A 16,227-nucleotide genomic window follows, 5' to 3' on the forward strand; every position below is an offset into this window, starting at 1 on the left:
GAAGTCCACACCACCAGCTCAGGGTTGGAGCTGCTAAGAAACACCCTAAGCCTGAAAGCAAGTCGGACCGCAGCTTCAGCTCCTCAGCAAGCTGCTCTCCTCGTAGCTAACATAAAGTCATCAGAGTTCCAATGTGGACCGCAGGCTTCTCAGCCCTTCATTTCCAGGGATGCCCTGGGATGTAAACACACAGGAGAATTTATTCCTTCGTCAGGCGAGGAGTAGTTAAGTTAAAGGGTAAGGGTAAAGGGGCTCGGTCTGATGATTGAGGAGCCCGGAAAAAGTGGGCAGAAACTGAGTCCTTCTCAAGCCAGGTTTTCGACCCGGAGTCCTGCAGACGTCCCCTTTACAGACTTTTCGTCTCCCTTCTCCTCCTTCCTTCCTTAGGCCCCTCGCTCCTATCTCTCCCCCCCTCCGCACCCCGACCCCTGCCCCCGCCAGATGCCTCTACGCCCAGGCCGGGGAATGCCCTTTGAGGGCGGCCCAGAGGTTTTGCAGTCTCGGAGGTCGCCACCAAGGGTGGGCCTCCCCGCAGACGCGAGAGGAGGCAGCGAGTCCTGGCATTTTCCCTTCCTCAGCACCTGTCCCACTTCAGCTCTGGGGCTGGGGCTGCGCCCGCGGGCTGCCTGGGTGCCTGAGCGCCAGAGCCCTGCATGGAGGTCGCCCGGGTTAGGGAAGTGGGGATCCGGGAGAGGGGCGGGGCGTCTGGCGGGGGCGTTCCCCCTCATGCAAGACCTTACGTCCCCCCATACACTGAGTCTAAACGGAGCGAGAGAATCACACATAAAGCACGAGCGAAAAGGCTTGCTCTCCGACCCCGAGCGGCATTGCTCAACCCCCCCCTTCCTGGAGCTGGGGGCTGGCTGGGGAAGGTGGGTCCGTTCTTCCCCCGTAGCCGGTGCGGGGTCTGTGGCTGCCCCGCGAGGTTCCGGCTTCCCTGGAGCTGGCAGGGGGAGCCCCAAGAACTGCAGGCCCGCTCCCCCTTCTTCCTCCTCCTTCCCCTCCTCCCCCACGTGTCCTCCCGGAGCCCAGCGGCCAGATCCCAGAAACCCCCCCGCAGCCACCTCCCTCCTCCTCCTCCTCTTGCCGCTTCACCCGCTTCCTCCGCGGCGTGGAGAGGAGCAAAGTTGCGACAGCGGCCGCGGGCTCTGCCCAGGTGAAGGGGGCGCGGTGGGGGGTGGGGGGGACAGTGCGGCCCTGCTGCGGGGGCGGAGGGAAGATAAAGAAACTTGCTCTCTGCGGCTCTCACCCCGCGCGGGTTCGGATCTTGCGTGGACCGAGCCCTCGTGGCGAGACGCGGCAACGCCACAGGGACCGAGGCCGGCACCGGGACCTGGACCCGGACCCGGACCACGCGCCTGGGCCGGATTGGCGGGCGCAGGCAGAGGGCCAGGCCAGCACCCAGGCAAGGGCGGGGTGTGTGGCGGTACACCGGACCGAACCGGGGACTCCGATGGCCTAGGCGCGGGCCGAACCCGGACCGAGCCGAGTTGGGTGGCGAAGTAGGACGTGGATTCGGGGGCGGGGCGCGGCGGGAGGGGGAAACCAGGCCTGGCCGGGATTGGCCTGGGCGTGGGGGCGGGGGCGAGTTCGGGGCACTTGCTGGGCTCGAATGAGCAGGGCGGGCGGTGCTAGGGTTGCTGGGCTGACCCGCGGGGAGAGGGCGAGGGGAGGGAAAGCCGGGGGGTGGAGTAGGGGCGTGGAGTTGCGAGCGGGGTCTGGCCTCGGCCGGGGGCGAAGGTAGATCCGCGGGGCCGCCAGCGGAGGGAGGGAGGCCCGCGGCAGCTCGGCGGCGAGGAAGGCCAGCTTCCGCGGAGTTTGTGCCTGGGCTTCCCGGGCTCCCGCCGTCTCACGCGCACAGATGGGTTTAGGGGACTGACTGGTAAGTGACTACGAGTGTTTGACGGTGTTCAGCGGCGATTCCGGGAAAAGCAAGGAAAGACACGGTCTGCAACACAAGGACCGCCTCTCCTCACTGTAAAGCAGCATCTGGATTCCACTTCAGGGGGGGCCGCGGACCCTCCCTGCCACAACCCTTTGACTCTCCAGCACTCCCACCGCCTAACCCTTTCCTTGGCCATTTGACTCTCCTACGGGTATGTGTTTGGGGGTGGACGACAGCGAGGGGTATACTTTCCCTCCCACCGCAGCAGCCTAGTTGGTATCTTATTCCTACGTGTAGTGTCGCTTCGAGTCGCGTGGACATTGAGGTATAGATAATCTACTACCCACTACCCCCCCCAAAGCGACTTGATGGCTTTTAGGGAAAGGGACAACCCCCTGGATTTCCATGCCTGGGATGAGGTTTTAGGATTGGGATTCACCTCCAGCTCACTTCCACTAACAACTTTCAGACATTTCCACGGGATCCGAACTTGGGTGGGTGGGTGGGGAACGGAGACACGCTTATCACTACACAGGTTCGGCGTGGCCATACCTGCTGGGTTCCGAGGGAAAGTGCCACCAGTCCAACTCGGGTCGTCCCTCACTACTACTCCTCACAGAGGAGGGCAACGTTGTGAAGGGATGCTGGTGGTAGGGGCCCAGCATAAGGGAGGGGGCTGGGTAACCGCCCCCAGAGGACTCTGTTTCTTAGCGGGGAGGGACACTCGAGCCTCAGCTTCAGAGGAGGGGTTCCGGGGAGGGAGAAGGGGGTGGCAACGATGGGGGGTGACGGGAAGAAAGAGGGAATCACGCTCTGCCAGCAAGGAGAGCCTCCCTCAGGCCCTTCGGAGAAGGGGACTCAATGTGTCTGCTCTTTGATGCCCAGCAGGGGAGATCTAGGGTCTCTGGATTTGCACACTAGATTAGGCACCAGTGGTCTGAGAAAGTCAGGTTGGGGCATAAGGTGGACAGCGTTGGAAGAAAGAGGGAACCCTCAGGCCTTGGCGCACCGATCTTTTCCCTTTCTCAATCTCCCCCTTCGAGGGGCGTCGAAGGGGGGGCTTGGGACTCTTGCAGCCCCTCTGATTGAGCGCCTCCGCCTCTCCTGGGAGTCTAGCTTTTTGCCTGGCTTGCTGCAGCCACCGCTGGCTCCCTCTCCGGAATCCGCTCGGTCCTCACAGCGATCCCCTCCTCCTCTGCTCCCCTCCCAGTGTCACCGGGGCTGCTTGGCTCTGCCCCCTTCGCCGCCGCTTGCTCCCTGCTTTCGTCCCTCCCTCTCTCGCTCGCTCCCTCCCTTCGCCTCCTCCCCATTCCTCCCCCTGGGCAGGGACATGTGGCATTCTGGGAGTTGTAGTCCCTTGGAGCGAGGGCTGGCGCCGCCCGCGGACCCAGCCGGACTCCACTTCCCGTCGAGCCCTGCGACCGGCACCCACTCCACCAGGCTTCGCTCGCACACACAGACACACACACACACATCGCTCTCCCCCTCACTCTTTTCGCTCGCCGCGGCTGCTGCCAGTGTGTGGCTCTGTCTCTCCTCCGCTTTGCTGAGCCCTCCCTTCTTCCTCTCAGTTCCTAGAGTCCGACCGCCGCCGCCGCCGAGAGAGAGGAGAAGGAGGTCGGTGGCGATAAGGGGCGGATAGGGGCATCAGATCGGGGCAGTATGAAGCGGGCGGCGGTACTGAGGGAGTGAGGGAGAACCCGGGTGGCGGCCTGAGCCTCCCCACGGAGCCGACCCGGGAACAGGTGCGTCTTTTTTTTCTCTCCCCCAACCCTTCCACCCCTTTTGACTGACTCCTCGGTTTTCTCGTATCCCCCCCTCCCCGCTTCGTTCTATCTTAAGCCTTTCCTCAACCCTGTCCCTTCTTCGCCCCGCGTCCGCTTTGCTTGCCCCCCGGGGGCGCCGTCCTCTCCGTGTCCCCGGACGTTGCGCTCCCTGGAGCTCGCCCTGTTCTCGCCCCTCCCTTCGGGACAGCTCCCTTCCACTTACCACCTTCGTACCCCATCCCTGCCCTACCCTACCCCCTCCTCACCCCCTTCTCCCTCGGCCAGGTGAGACTTGTTCGGCACAATTCGAGAGAGTCTTCTTCCTGGCTGGGCGGGGGTCTCCATGGAAACGGGGGTCTCATTGATCCTGGGGGGTGGGAAACCATTGGAATTACCCCACTATTCAGAACAGAAGGTGGTGGCTACGGTCTTGTTAACTACCTGGCCCCAATGCCTACCCCCCACCCCAATCTAGGCATCCGACGATCGTAAGGGAGGCTGGCCAGCAAAGCAGGGCGAGAATGGGCTTGTTTATTTTTTTTTTTAATTTTTTTGGGGGGGCTGCTGTCCGTGATGAAGTCTTGAAGAGACCGAGAGAAAATACCCTCCAACCTCAGAGGGGAGGTGCGACGGGTGCTTTTCAGGGCTGCGTTCTCCCTGGTGTTGGTGTGCAGGAACCGTAGGGTAAGGGGTACCCCTAGGTGGCGGCGGGCCTGCCCGGGAGTGGGAGGCTGTGATGGGGCAGGGGCAATATCCGGAGTCCCTGGAAAAAAGGCGGGGGATGACTTCAGAGCGCCCTGGCTCCGCTGCCCTCGCTCTAGGGGCGGGAGCCGCCGGGCCGGGCGCGGCGGGGAGGGGGCTTAAATTGAAGGAGGATGAGGTCGGGGGGCAATTCCTACTAGCCCCGGCAAGCCAGGGGGAGATCCGGCGTACAAGCTCTCCACCCGCTTCGCGCCAGGCCTGGAGGCAAAGGGTCTGAGACCGAAGCCGAGGTCTGGAAGGAGAGAGGCTCTGGTTACGGGGCCGGGTTTCGGGATCAGGGGCAATCCCTCAGCTTAGGAGGAGGGCGAGAGATGGCCACGAACCCCAGGGCTCCCCCACCCCGGTCCTAAGGGGCGTGAGAAACGGACAGGAGGCCCAGCAGAGCTGGATTGGAGCAGATCGCGGCTGGGGCGTGGGGCTTAGTGGTGGGCTTGGGAGCAGTCCCGGCGCAGGCGGGCAGGCGGGGCGGGGTCTGGCGGGCGGCGGGTGGCCGGGGCGGCGTGCTGTTGCCGTTGCCGCTGCCGCCGCCGCTGCTGTTTGCCAGTCGCTGTAGAAGCCGTTGCCGCCGCCGCCGCCAGTTTCTGGGCGGGGAACGGAGGCCAAAGTGAGTCTTCCGTGCCGAAGAGGGCGCGGGCGCCCGCGGTGGGTGGGGCCGTCCCGGGGCGGGGGGGTGGAGCCCCGACGGGGGCGGTGCGAGCCGGGACGACGACGACGAAGAGCCCCGGGGGCCGGTGCATGGAGGACGAGGTGCTGGGAGAAGGAAGGGGGGGTTGGGTCCCGCGACGGGCCTCGTGGGCTTGGCTCCTCGAGGTTCTGCTTCGGGACAGAGCCCTGCTAGGGTGCCCAGAAGCCCGGGAAGAGACAGGGAGGTGAACTGGACGGTGGAGGGGGCCCTCCTCGCCAGGGTCCCGCCGAGAGGAAGGCTGGGCCAGAGGGACGTCCGGGGCAAGGCTGGGAGGAGCCGGCCGCACCTCGGCTGGGGATTTCGCGTTATGTAGGGAAAGATGTTGAAGGGAAAGGCAGGTGGGAAGCACACGGCAAACCTGGGAGGCCAACAGCACAGGCCGATGGGGGTGCCCTTCTATTCTGCCCGCACCTCCTTCCTCCCCCAGTGGAAGCACTATGTTTTTGTTTTATTGTTTTGAAATTTTCAACGTTGGTTGTACGAAGCTGTCGATGTGGTGATACTTATTCATTCTTGGTGTCTGCTAGAGTAGGCGATAAAGAAAGGCTTCCCTTGCCGAGGACACATCTAGCATAGGGTTTAGGACTTCTTTAGGTGAGTGTGGGAGGAGGCCGGGTAACTTCGTATGACAGCTGAATACTCTCAAGCCAGTTTGGAGGTTGTTCCTGTGGCACAGATGTGGAGTACTATTGCAAAAATCTTTGGTGAGACTTTTGGGGTGCAATCGTAGGTTAGTGTTACCCTGGTAGCCCCATAGTTCTTTCAGTTTAGAAGACTATTTCTCAAAGTCACCATGCTGAAACGTTTTTTTGGGGAAATTAATGAGAGATGCATTTGGGGTTGGGAGTGGGTTAGGTTTATAATAAAATTCCAAGGTTGAAGAGACTTTAAAGGTCATTTAGTTCTCCGTTTTCTGTCCTATCCTTGAAAGTTGGGGTAGAGGGAGGTTTATTTTGGGGAAAATTGTAGGCAGCACAACGGAGCACAGTTTAGTTTGGTATCGCAGTACTCAAATTGGATGGTGATGTTACCATGTGATACCAAAGAGGACAGTATGCAGGAAAGAAATTTGGAGGATTCTACTGGGGAGTAAGTGGGGTAACTGAATCCTGAGAATCACCCAGAGACTCCAAATAGAAGTAAAAGATTGGAGGAGGAACCTGTAAAATTTTGATGGGGAAGCAAATTTAGTAGAAAAGACTGGGGGAGCTAGGAGGAGCCGGGGGGCTTGGTGACTCAAAATCAGAGAATCTGAAGGTTGATAGAGTTTAGGGGGGACATTACCACCTTGATTAAGCCATCTAGATATTGATAGGCAGACTCATCTTTTGATAGGGCAACTGAGGTAGCTGTCCATGAGGGTGGCTGTAGGGGACCAGAGGCACAAACTATGGGAAATAAGGTCTTACTTAAATCGACTTTTAAGAGGGCTAACTAACCTTGTTATCATCTTTGTAGCAAGGGTAAGTAGGTTTTTTTTCCCCATTCTGGCTCTGAGAAATCATTGATGGAGAAAGTGAGGGGACTCAAATGTCTGGGTTAAGAAGGACTAGTTCTTTGGTATAGGCCAACAAGGAAAAGAGGTCAGTTGTTGGGGTAGCGCAGAAGAAAGCTAAGTCCCTGGTAGGCTCTGCTGTTGGAGGCTGTATTGGGCAGAGAGGAGGAGAGTTCCAGAAGAAATGGTGGCTGCACAAAGGGCACTTATAGATCTGTTTTGATTTACCAGGAGAGGGGATGGAGGGTGGGAAGGAGGATTCCTTTCTTTCTTAGTGGCATAGACTTTCTTAGGAAGCAGAAGGGCTTCCTTCAGGGGTCTCTTTGCTTTAATCATGCTGCAGTTCACTATATATGGAAAAAAAGTTTCATGCAGATGGCCGAGGGTCTCCCAATATGATGAGTCTGGATCATGGGTTTTAGAGAGGTGCTTCTTTTAGGGCAACAGAATTGTGGGAGAAAAGGACTTGAATACTAGAAAGAAGGGAGGTAAAAAGAGAAGTTAGGAAGAGGGTTGGTTGGGCAGTGAAGGGGAAAGAAAGCTTATTGTCACTGGTCCCATGTTAGGGCCAACTAAGGAAAAAGTAGAACCTTGAAATCTCCAGGATAATGTTTTCTAAAGTAAAGTTTGAAGAATCTTTAAGGCTCTTTACACTTTCATGATAGACTCACTAAGGTGGGGCAAGAGAGAAGAGTGATCTTGGGTTAAAATAGGGTTGGGGAGAAACTGGCATATAGGAAGAAATGTAAAAATACCCATAAGGAAATAGAGAATCGAGAGATAGTATACAGGCTAAAAAGTGCAGAATGTGAGAGAAAGAGTGGAATAACTAGCTGAAGGAGGAAGATGTGTACTCAGATGCCATCTGGAGCTAGTATCAGAGAATGTAAAAACTTGACTTTGGTAGCTGCTGCCCTGGGAGAGCCCAGGAATCAGAGGTTAGCTGATATCCAGGGTTTACAAGTCTAAGCATTAATTAGAAAATCTAGACAAAGTAAGGATAGTGAATGGGGGAAGGAATTCATAGTCCTAAATAGAATACTCTTGAAGGAGAAAGGGGGAATACAGAAGTTTTTCCAGTCTGCAAGTGGGAGGAATTCTAGATATAGGAAGGTGAGTTATGGAAAGTCCAGAGTGAAACAGTATAAAGAACAGTGACCTGAGAGCCTTAGGCCAGAAGTGGAAGGTGGGGCTGGGGCATGGAAGAAAGGGGTTAAAATGTGGTAATTGGGCATCTGGAGTGGTTCATTGATTCTATTCTAGGCTGAGCTAAGTTTGAGATGTAATAGAATGGCCACAGGGGTTAGGGAGCTGTTTTCCAGCATCGGCCAGAATCTGAGATTGAGAGAGGAGGAATTCACAGTAGAGTTAGTTGGGAAAGTGAACACTGGAGTGGAACAGAGAGAAAAGTGAAGAAAGTGGGAACTGTTGATGATATATAATAGACTGGAGCGGGGAGAAGCCACTGATGATTATGTAAGGGGGAAGGAAGATTCTGGACCTTTGAGTTTTCAAAAAGAAAAGAAATTTCTTAATGCTGGAGTTCCAGTTAGGTGTGAGTCTATGCTTTTCAGAAGGTTTAGCTTTAGTATGGCCAAAGAGAGGTAATAAGAGGTAATCTACTTTTTGGCCACTAGGATGCTGGTAGTGTTTTATATAATCTCACATGTGAACTGGCTTTATCAATGCCAGTTTTTTAATGGTCAACCCTAAAATAATGTAGAAACTATTCTCTTTCTAAATCTACATTTTACCACTGTTCATAACTTAAAAGCAGTCGTATAATGAAAAATTTCTTTGGTGAACTAAAGTTGAATTCTGGTCAAGAGTAAAATTTAACTCTGTTTCTCTCCCCGTAATTCAAATATGCTGTTCTGTTTCTCTCTTTTATTTTTAAAGTAGAAACCACCCTTTTCCCATAAAACATTTAAAAATGGGTAATTGTTTAAAAAGTGGCTGCAGGCTGCATGTCAAGGTCATATTTTCCCTAGTCAATGAATTATGATGAATTTGAAGAGATGATTTATTATTTATTTGTAAAACGTGGTAATTTTCAGATTTATTTGTGAGGGTACGTGAGCCAGGATATGTCTTCATTTGGATTTTAAGAAGACCTTAATTAAGCTAAGCGTCCGTGAAGAATTGAGAATACCAAGGGGCAGGCAAAGCTTTGTGTTTTGGGCTTCTTTAATGTCTGCAAAGAAACAAAATTTGCTTACCTCATTGCTAAGGTATGCCTAGAAATCTTAGTGTTAGTGCCATTTAAGGGTACAGTTGAGTTTTGTTATAATGCTGGTATTTGGGGACAAAGAGAGCAAGCAGATTTTCATTTTTCCAAGTTCTGTAGAGAAATGCACTGCACATGACTCTGATCCCCGGGAGGAGTCAGTGCACTCTATACCTAGATCCATCAGGTGCTTAGGTATCTTATGATGATGAAGCTTGGCTTGGTCTGACTCGGTCACACCATACCCAGGTTAGCATCTTACAGTGGTTCTCAAACTTTAGCATGCATCAGAATTACTTCAGGTGTTAAAGACATACAGCCTAGGTTAGAGGTCTTGCTCTTCTACCTTCTAGGTGGATGGCAAGAAACAGGTCATTTAACTTTCTTTAGCCTCAGTTTGTTCATCTATAAAATGGAGATGATAATCTCAAGTTTGCAGAGCTGTAAGGATTACATGAGTTGATGTACATATAGTGCCGAGTCCATAGCAAGTGCTCAGTAAATAGCATCTATTATTATATTATAATCTAGTTTTTCTTATTCAGTTGTGTCCTTTGACAGTACCTTTTCTATTACACTATGGTGAACTTGGCGGAAGAATGAAAACTGTCAAAAGCTCCTGAGTACTCTCCTTATATCTTGATCTTCTGTGCTCTTTCTCCATATTCCTGTCGTATCAGTACATATTTAGCATTTACACCGTGATAGGAGGAAATAGTTTGGCTCATCACTACATTATTGTATCTACCTTTGAGGTAGAAGTGGCAGCTTCTTTAACAACTGTGCTGTAATACTACTCAATATTTCAGGGCAGGAACAGAAGAGTATATATCCAGCTGAAACTTCAGGGGACATTTTGGGTCATGCTTAAAAAATAACTGAAGCCTAGTTTACTAGGATGACATTTTTAAAAACCATTGCTTTCTGAAAAGGGCTACTGTGTTCAATTATGACTGGTAGGGCTTTCCAGCTATCTCTGACATCTGGAAGTTCTACAAAAGTGGGTATATATTCCCTGGGCTTGGTATGGCTCTATGACAAGGATGTTCATCAGTGATTGTATGGGAGAGAATAACATCTCAAATAGCTCAGGTATCATCAAATCAAACTTCCTAGAAAAAAGATGGACTGTAAAATAGAGTCCCTCTCTGTAGCCAGAGTGGACTTGATGCCAACAATCAGTTATGCCAGTATAGGGAGAGAGTGATAGCAGGCCAATTTAAAACAGTAGATGAGTTAACAAATTACAATTGACCTTGGAACAATGTGGAGGTTACAGACTCTGACCTACACAGTTGAAAATTCGCATATAACTTTTGACCCCTCCCCCCAAAAAAACTTAACTGTAGTTGTCCTTTAGTGTCCTGGGGCGGGGAACAGTGCATGCAGTTGGCTCTTTGCATTTGCAGATTCCCAACCTTCTATCGAAAATACTATTTTTGATCCATGGTTGGTTGAATCCACAGATGTAAAACTTAGGGATATGGAGGGCCAATTGTATATTTATTGAAAAAAATTCACATACAAGTGGACCTGCGCAGTTCAAACCCTTGTTGTTCAAGGACAACTATAATAATTTCTGTTTGACTTTGGAAATGCATTATTATTCTCTATCTGCCCCCTCCCCAGCAGATTTACCTTCCTATTTCTGCTTAGGCAAATATTTAAATGAGTTGTTCCCTGAGCATACATCTACTGTAAGTGACAGAAGGCAGTCCATAAGTCAGCTGGGTTTAAAAATTAGCTGTAGCTAAACCACACTCAGATAATTGGAAGTTGATTTTATTGTTTTGCCCCACCCAATTTTATTTTATTTCTGTGATTGTCTTTATTGTGGAAGTAAGGAAAAGAAAGAAGAGAAAGTTTATGAGCAAGCAAGGGAAGTTAAAGGAAATCATAGACCCAATACTTTTTACACAAGATTCTTGGTTTCTATATGATGTAGAGAAGATTTCAGGTTTTTTTTTTTTCTGTAGTTTAGCAAGTATTCTTTGAGTGCATATTGTATTATGCTAGACGCTACTGGGAAGGTGATTAAAAGAAGTGTGAAATGTTCTTTCTGGCTTTGAGGAACCTATAGACTGGTAGCAGGTTGAGCCAATACTGAGAGTCTGAAATTCTGTGAGCTAATTGTGTGTGTGTGCGCGCGCGTGCGCGCGCGTGTGTGCGTGCACGCCTTTGAATGAATAATATATATAAAATGAGTTGAACCCATAGTCTGGGGTGAGAGAATAGAAAAAATAGCCAGATAATATCCTTTCTAAATCTTTGTATAAGAGGTCCAGAAGACTTTTAAAAAAAATGCCCAAAAGTTTGGCGAGGCGGAATCCTTTTTAGATTAAAAAATTTCCATATCACGAATGCAGTATATTGAAATAGAGATAGCTGAAGGCCACTGTCACAGAAGCATCAGGTCTCAGATTATAATGATTCAACTTTGGAGGTGTGAAAAACACACTAAATGTTCACAAGGTCCTACTGAAGACCGAGACTGAGGAAAGCCAACTCTTATTTTTGATTTAGTAGAAATGAGAAGTGCTCAAAAGATGACTAGTTACTTAGGGTGACATTTTGAGGTGGTTTTACATTTTGAAAAGGACTGATTAATTTTGTGGTGATTGCCTAGGTTTTCTTGATATTCGTGACATCTAGAAGTTATATATAATCTTGTAGCTAGATCCTAGGTCTGGTATAAAGATTTGATGAAGTGATTTCCTTAAATGAAGTAAAATAATTTCCTTACAGCAGGAAATGGAAGTGTGTACTATTTGAATAAAAGGAAAAAAGTATCATGGCAGTGGGTAGAAGAGCTCTTGGAAATGAGAAATGGAAAATGAAAGATAAAATGGAAACGAGAGATAAAACTTTTGCTTTTGCCTATTTCATTGTTGGAATTGATTACCTTTGGTCCTTTTATGTGCTTTCATGCTAGTCTCAGTTTTAAGTAGGGACTAGTTTATTCCCATTTTGCAGATGATGTAGTAAATGGACATAGTGAGGTGTCTGAGATGGCTGAGAAGTTGGGCCTGAAGATATATGCTCAAGGTTTTCTCCCTTCAGTTTAGAACGTGGGTACTAGGGTATATCACACTTCAGGGGTGTTGCTGCTGTTTGATTAGATGATTCCAAATGGATTTTGGCAGTTTTTAAGCTTCAAATTAAATGGATAGAGATTCTACACAAGTAAGGAATTCGAAAAGGATGTGGTTTGGGTCGAAAGGGGTTTGGACGGTAATGCTCACCAAAGAAGAGCTCCAGGGAGATCACAAGCCCTGACCACTTCATTGAGATGAATCTCTAGCCTCCATTGTGAATATATTGGAGGTAACTACATTCATTTGAATGAATAAGCTCTCATGTGTTTAACAGATAGTTAACATTTCTTTGTATCCAGTCTCATAAATGCTTATAAGCAAGGTTTTTAAACATGGAAGTACCCAAGGAGTCTATGAAGATGTCCATGCCAAAGTGGTGTGCAAGCAACTACTTCGTCTTCTTGGTAAATTACAGGAATTAATGGAACTGGGAACAGAATGCAGTGTCCCTTACAAGACTGATCTCTTGGTGTAGAACCAGTGGAAATATTTGGATAGGAAAAAAAACTCAGAGGAATTAGAAAGTGCTAGGATAAATTGTCAGGCAGAAGGTTGGGATGAATAGTGCAAAGGGCTCCTTCTACCTTTCAATTACCCAGCAGATTATTTACAGTTGATTTTGTGTGTGGCGGTAGAGGAAACCTGTTTTGCATGAAGGGAAGCAAAGTAAAGTGATTGGGGCATGTATGGTAGGGAAAGATGAGGGGATATAGATACTGGGAGAAAATACTGAGGAGAATATTATAATACTCTTATATGGAAGATTAGTAAATTATTAGAACAATTTACATTGGGAGAACTTTCACATTAGGTGGTGAGGTTTGGCATATGTATTTAAATATAAATAAAGAAAACAGGAATGTTAGTCTGTTGAATATACATGGGGAAAGGCAGAGCAACAAGGAGGGTAAGATCTATGGTAGGCATTCCATATATAAAGCCAGGTAAAGTTATGTTTGTTGGGTATGTGTACACTTTCATATTGAAAACAATTTTGAGATATTTTGACCTTTCTCTGAAGGTACTGTGGTGCCTAGGTGGAAGTCATAGCCTTTTCACTTTAGCCCTAGGATCTCAATGTCAGTGATCTCTTGGATCTCCTTGGGGGTGTCTTAGATGCTGCTTTTCCCAAAGTGACATAATGGGATGGCCTCTCCTTCACTTCTGTCAAGACTGAATGTGACTGCCTCTATGTTATGGGAGCTCTACCCAGAGCTCTAAATTTCTATTGGAGCAATAGATTCCAAAATTAGTTTTCTTCACTCATTAGTCATCACTGATCCAACCCTCCTTCCTAAACTGTCTACTGGCCCCGCCTATCCTCTTGAGGACAGATTCAGGGCCAGGCTTCATGATGAATATTTTCTTGCTCTTTCATTTTTTAAAGTCGCAATTGCTTCCAGGTCATCAGGAAGTGTGAACCAAAGAAGCCTGGGGGAGTACTACCAGATTTAGTTTAACTGAGACCTTAATCTTGAGTTTCTAATTTACTGTCCTGATGGTGGAGCCCAACCATGAATAAATGGGTAGGTTTCATGCATGTTTTTCATGATTCTGGGAAACTTACTCACAGGATGAACACCCTGTCTGGTCACTTTCAAGCTTAACTTTTTAAACAGTGTTTACCTTGGTAAAAAGCATTTGTCAGATAGATACTCTATTACCTCCTTTTGTGTCCTTCTCTTCCTCATATACATGCTTTTGCTTGTAGTTGTGAAATCTGCTTGTTTGGGCATCTTCATTTCAAAACAAAACCAAAAATGTTTACCCAGTTTGTAAAATCTTTGAGTTTTAGTGATGACTGTCCCCTATTACCAACTCCTTTCAGCCCGGACTTGGGCTATAATTTGATGTTCTTCCCCTTTTGATAACATGTTCTCGCTAAACTTTTCTAAAATGTCTGTCTTCAGTGCTTCCCCACAGTATTTCAGTTTGGCCCATGATGGTGAAATATTTCAGGTTCCCTATTTCATTTTTTCCCTTTGGTTGCTATATACATATGGGCTTCTATTTTATGCCTTCCACATCTGCCCTTGTCTTCCAGAGTCTTTTTTTTCTTATGTATTTTTTTGGGGTAAAAGATCTCTGCTTCATTATAGTTTCTCTTCTACTACCTGTTCTCCCTCAGCTTAGCTGCTATTTTCACCATTTTAAAGTTATCCTTCTCCTATTAGTCCATTTTTGTTTTGGTTTCCCCTGTTTTGTAGTGTGATTATGTTTGGCTACCTATTCTGCTGCCTGCTTGTTAGATTCTTTCCCTTGGATCTTGGTCAGTCCTTCTACTTATGTGTACGCATGCCTCCTAAATCAAAAAGTTTTATTTATTTTTTTCAGCCGCACTTATCACTTTGTGTTGGTGGAACACGTACTCTCCTTTTTCATTCAATGAGTTGGATGTGTCTTTTGAGTTTTCCTCTCCAAAGTGGGGATAGCTCACGATAGTCCCACTGCCTTCTAGACAGTGACCAGCATTTGATTCTGGGGCCATACAGCTGTTCATTTCTTAACAATTACATGGATGAGACATCTGGAAAAATCCTTAGAAGTATTTCATATCCTTGTGCCTGTGCTTCCTGGGTCACATAGGATTACCAGGTTTCCTCCAAGTTCCTTTTAGGAACTTTGCATTTTGCCCTTGTTGTGATGGTTCTCATCAGAGAGGGAGTGAGAGTAAAAGATTGCCAATGCACACGACATATGTGTGTGAATGCTGCAAGCAAAAGCAAGTAGTACACAATCGAGTATATTAGTAGAGCCTACCAACTGTGGCATGTCTGTAAGGATCTGTTTTTTGCTTGTCTCTCCTGAGAAGTAGTGTCCAGTTGAATAGTTAGTAATTTGATTGGACATGATAACAACAAAACAAAACCCTGGGCCTACTGGATCAGACTCTTCAGGGCTGGTACATATGACTCTGTATTTTGAACAAGTTTCTCAGTGATCCTGGCTTGGGAAATATTGCTGTCTGTTGGCCATCTTGACTCTTCCCATCCTATGTGGGTATCGACACCAACATTGCCTCTTTAGAAGTTCCTTTTGCTTGGTCTCTGGCTCAAGAGGACTCATCCTGCCTTCTTGTGTAGACTACTTATCTCAATGCTTTCCTGCCTGTGTTTTCTACCCCTCTCCTTACCTCCTCAGCAAAGGCTACTGTTAATTAGCAGCAATGGGCTTCATATAGGAAGGATTGCTACTCTGATAAAATCATAATTAAAGCCAAGATTTAAACAGATGCTCCATCTTTGGGGTCTTATGAAAATGTGGTGCCCAATATCAGTTTTGCTCTCAAGGTAATTATAAAATATCTATTGCGTGGTAATTATTTTGGTTTTTACTTGGCTTTCTTTTTCTGGTTGTTGTTATTTTGGATTTTGGGGGGAGTCTGAAAACTCCTTTATCTAGATGATGATATTTTATATATTGTTCTTTTTCCAAATGTCAGGATTCCCCCTCTGATTTCTGTGCTAGGCTCTACAAACTACTAATCCCCTCTAAACAGAACAAAAATAAACCTAAGAGTGAAAAAGCCATGGTTTCTGACTTATATCTGCTGTCTAAAAATATTCAAGTAGCCACTAAAACTTATACTTGGTGTTGACATTCATTTTATGGCAAGAACAGCCCCCTTCATGGCCTGAGTCTTCTAATGCTCCAGAGAAAAGGTGAAAAAAGTACCTGGCATATCAGCCGATAGACTGAACTGTTGTTTCTTCAACTGAGATATTCCAAGATATTCTAAGAAACAGTCAAAATGCAATTAATCAGGATGTTCAGGGAAAGGGATCCTGGTGAACTGATGTGAAGCAGACAGCCAATCCATTTGTCATACCCTTGTTGAAATCTTTCTGAAATTATGTGTTAACCCACATAACTGTCTTAGTAATATTAAAGATAATTTTCAGAAAAAAGTAAAATCATGAGTCTTGTACAGATATAAAAATGAACACGTGTTAAAGATTTTATTTTACTCATTAATCAGCAGGGGAACCAGACAGATGTTATAGCTAGTTGAAAGAAAAAAGTCTAAAAGCACAAATTTATGTAGAGTGAAGGAACTGAGTTGCAAATGGAGGCAAAACTGGTTTTTCCACAGTGGAGAGGGAAGTCAATCCAAATTCTACGGGACAAGACAGAGTTCGCATATCCATCAGTTACCTGTAATTTACAGAGGTGCAAAATAGCTTAAAGACAATGAACCAGGCTAGGATCTGGCAGCTATGAAGGGTGTGCTATAGAGGCATAGTTTTTTCATCGAAGTACATTTTTTTCCTGTGGTAAGTAAGTATGCATGGCGGATAATTTTGGGGGGGGG

At 47.9% G+C, this 16,227-nt stretch overlaps 1 protein-coding gene across 11 annotated transcripts in view; it reads left to right on the plus strand.

The window, feature by feature from the left end:
- Nucleotides 1–16,227, plus strand: part of BCORL1 (BCL6 corepressor like 1) — a 64,293-nt gene that overhangs the window by 3,713 nt on the left and 44,353 nt on the right. The window contains exons 1-2 of one of the 11 annotated variants that reach the window (XM_039864967.1): nt 2,766–3,630; nt 4,231–4,335. The exons of 4 other annotated variants lie outside the window; for them this stretch is intronic. The gene's annotated coding sequence lies outside the window, so the exon portion shown is untranslated. Of the gene's footprint in view, nt 1–2,765; nt 3,631–4,230; nt 4,336–5,130; nt 5,161–16,227 lie in introns of those variants that run through there. 6 more of the 11 variants (XM_039864966.1, XM_039864957.1, XM_039864960.1 and 3 more) reach the window with 6 other exon arrangements.

The sequence above is a fragment of the Pteropus medius genome, unplaced genomic scaffold, assembly GCF_902729225.1.
Source record: "Pteropus medius unplaced genomic scaffold, Ma_sr-lr_union100, whole genome shotgun sequence".
NCBI classification, from domain to species: Eukaryota; Metazoa; Chordata; class Mammalia; order Chiroptera; family Pteropodidae; genus Pteropus; species Pteropus medius.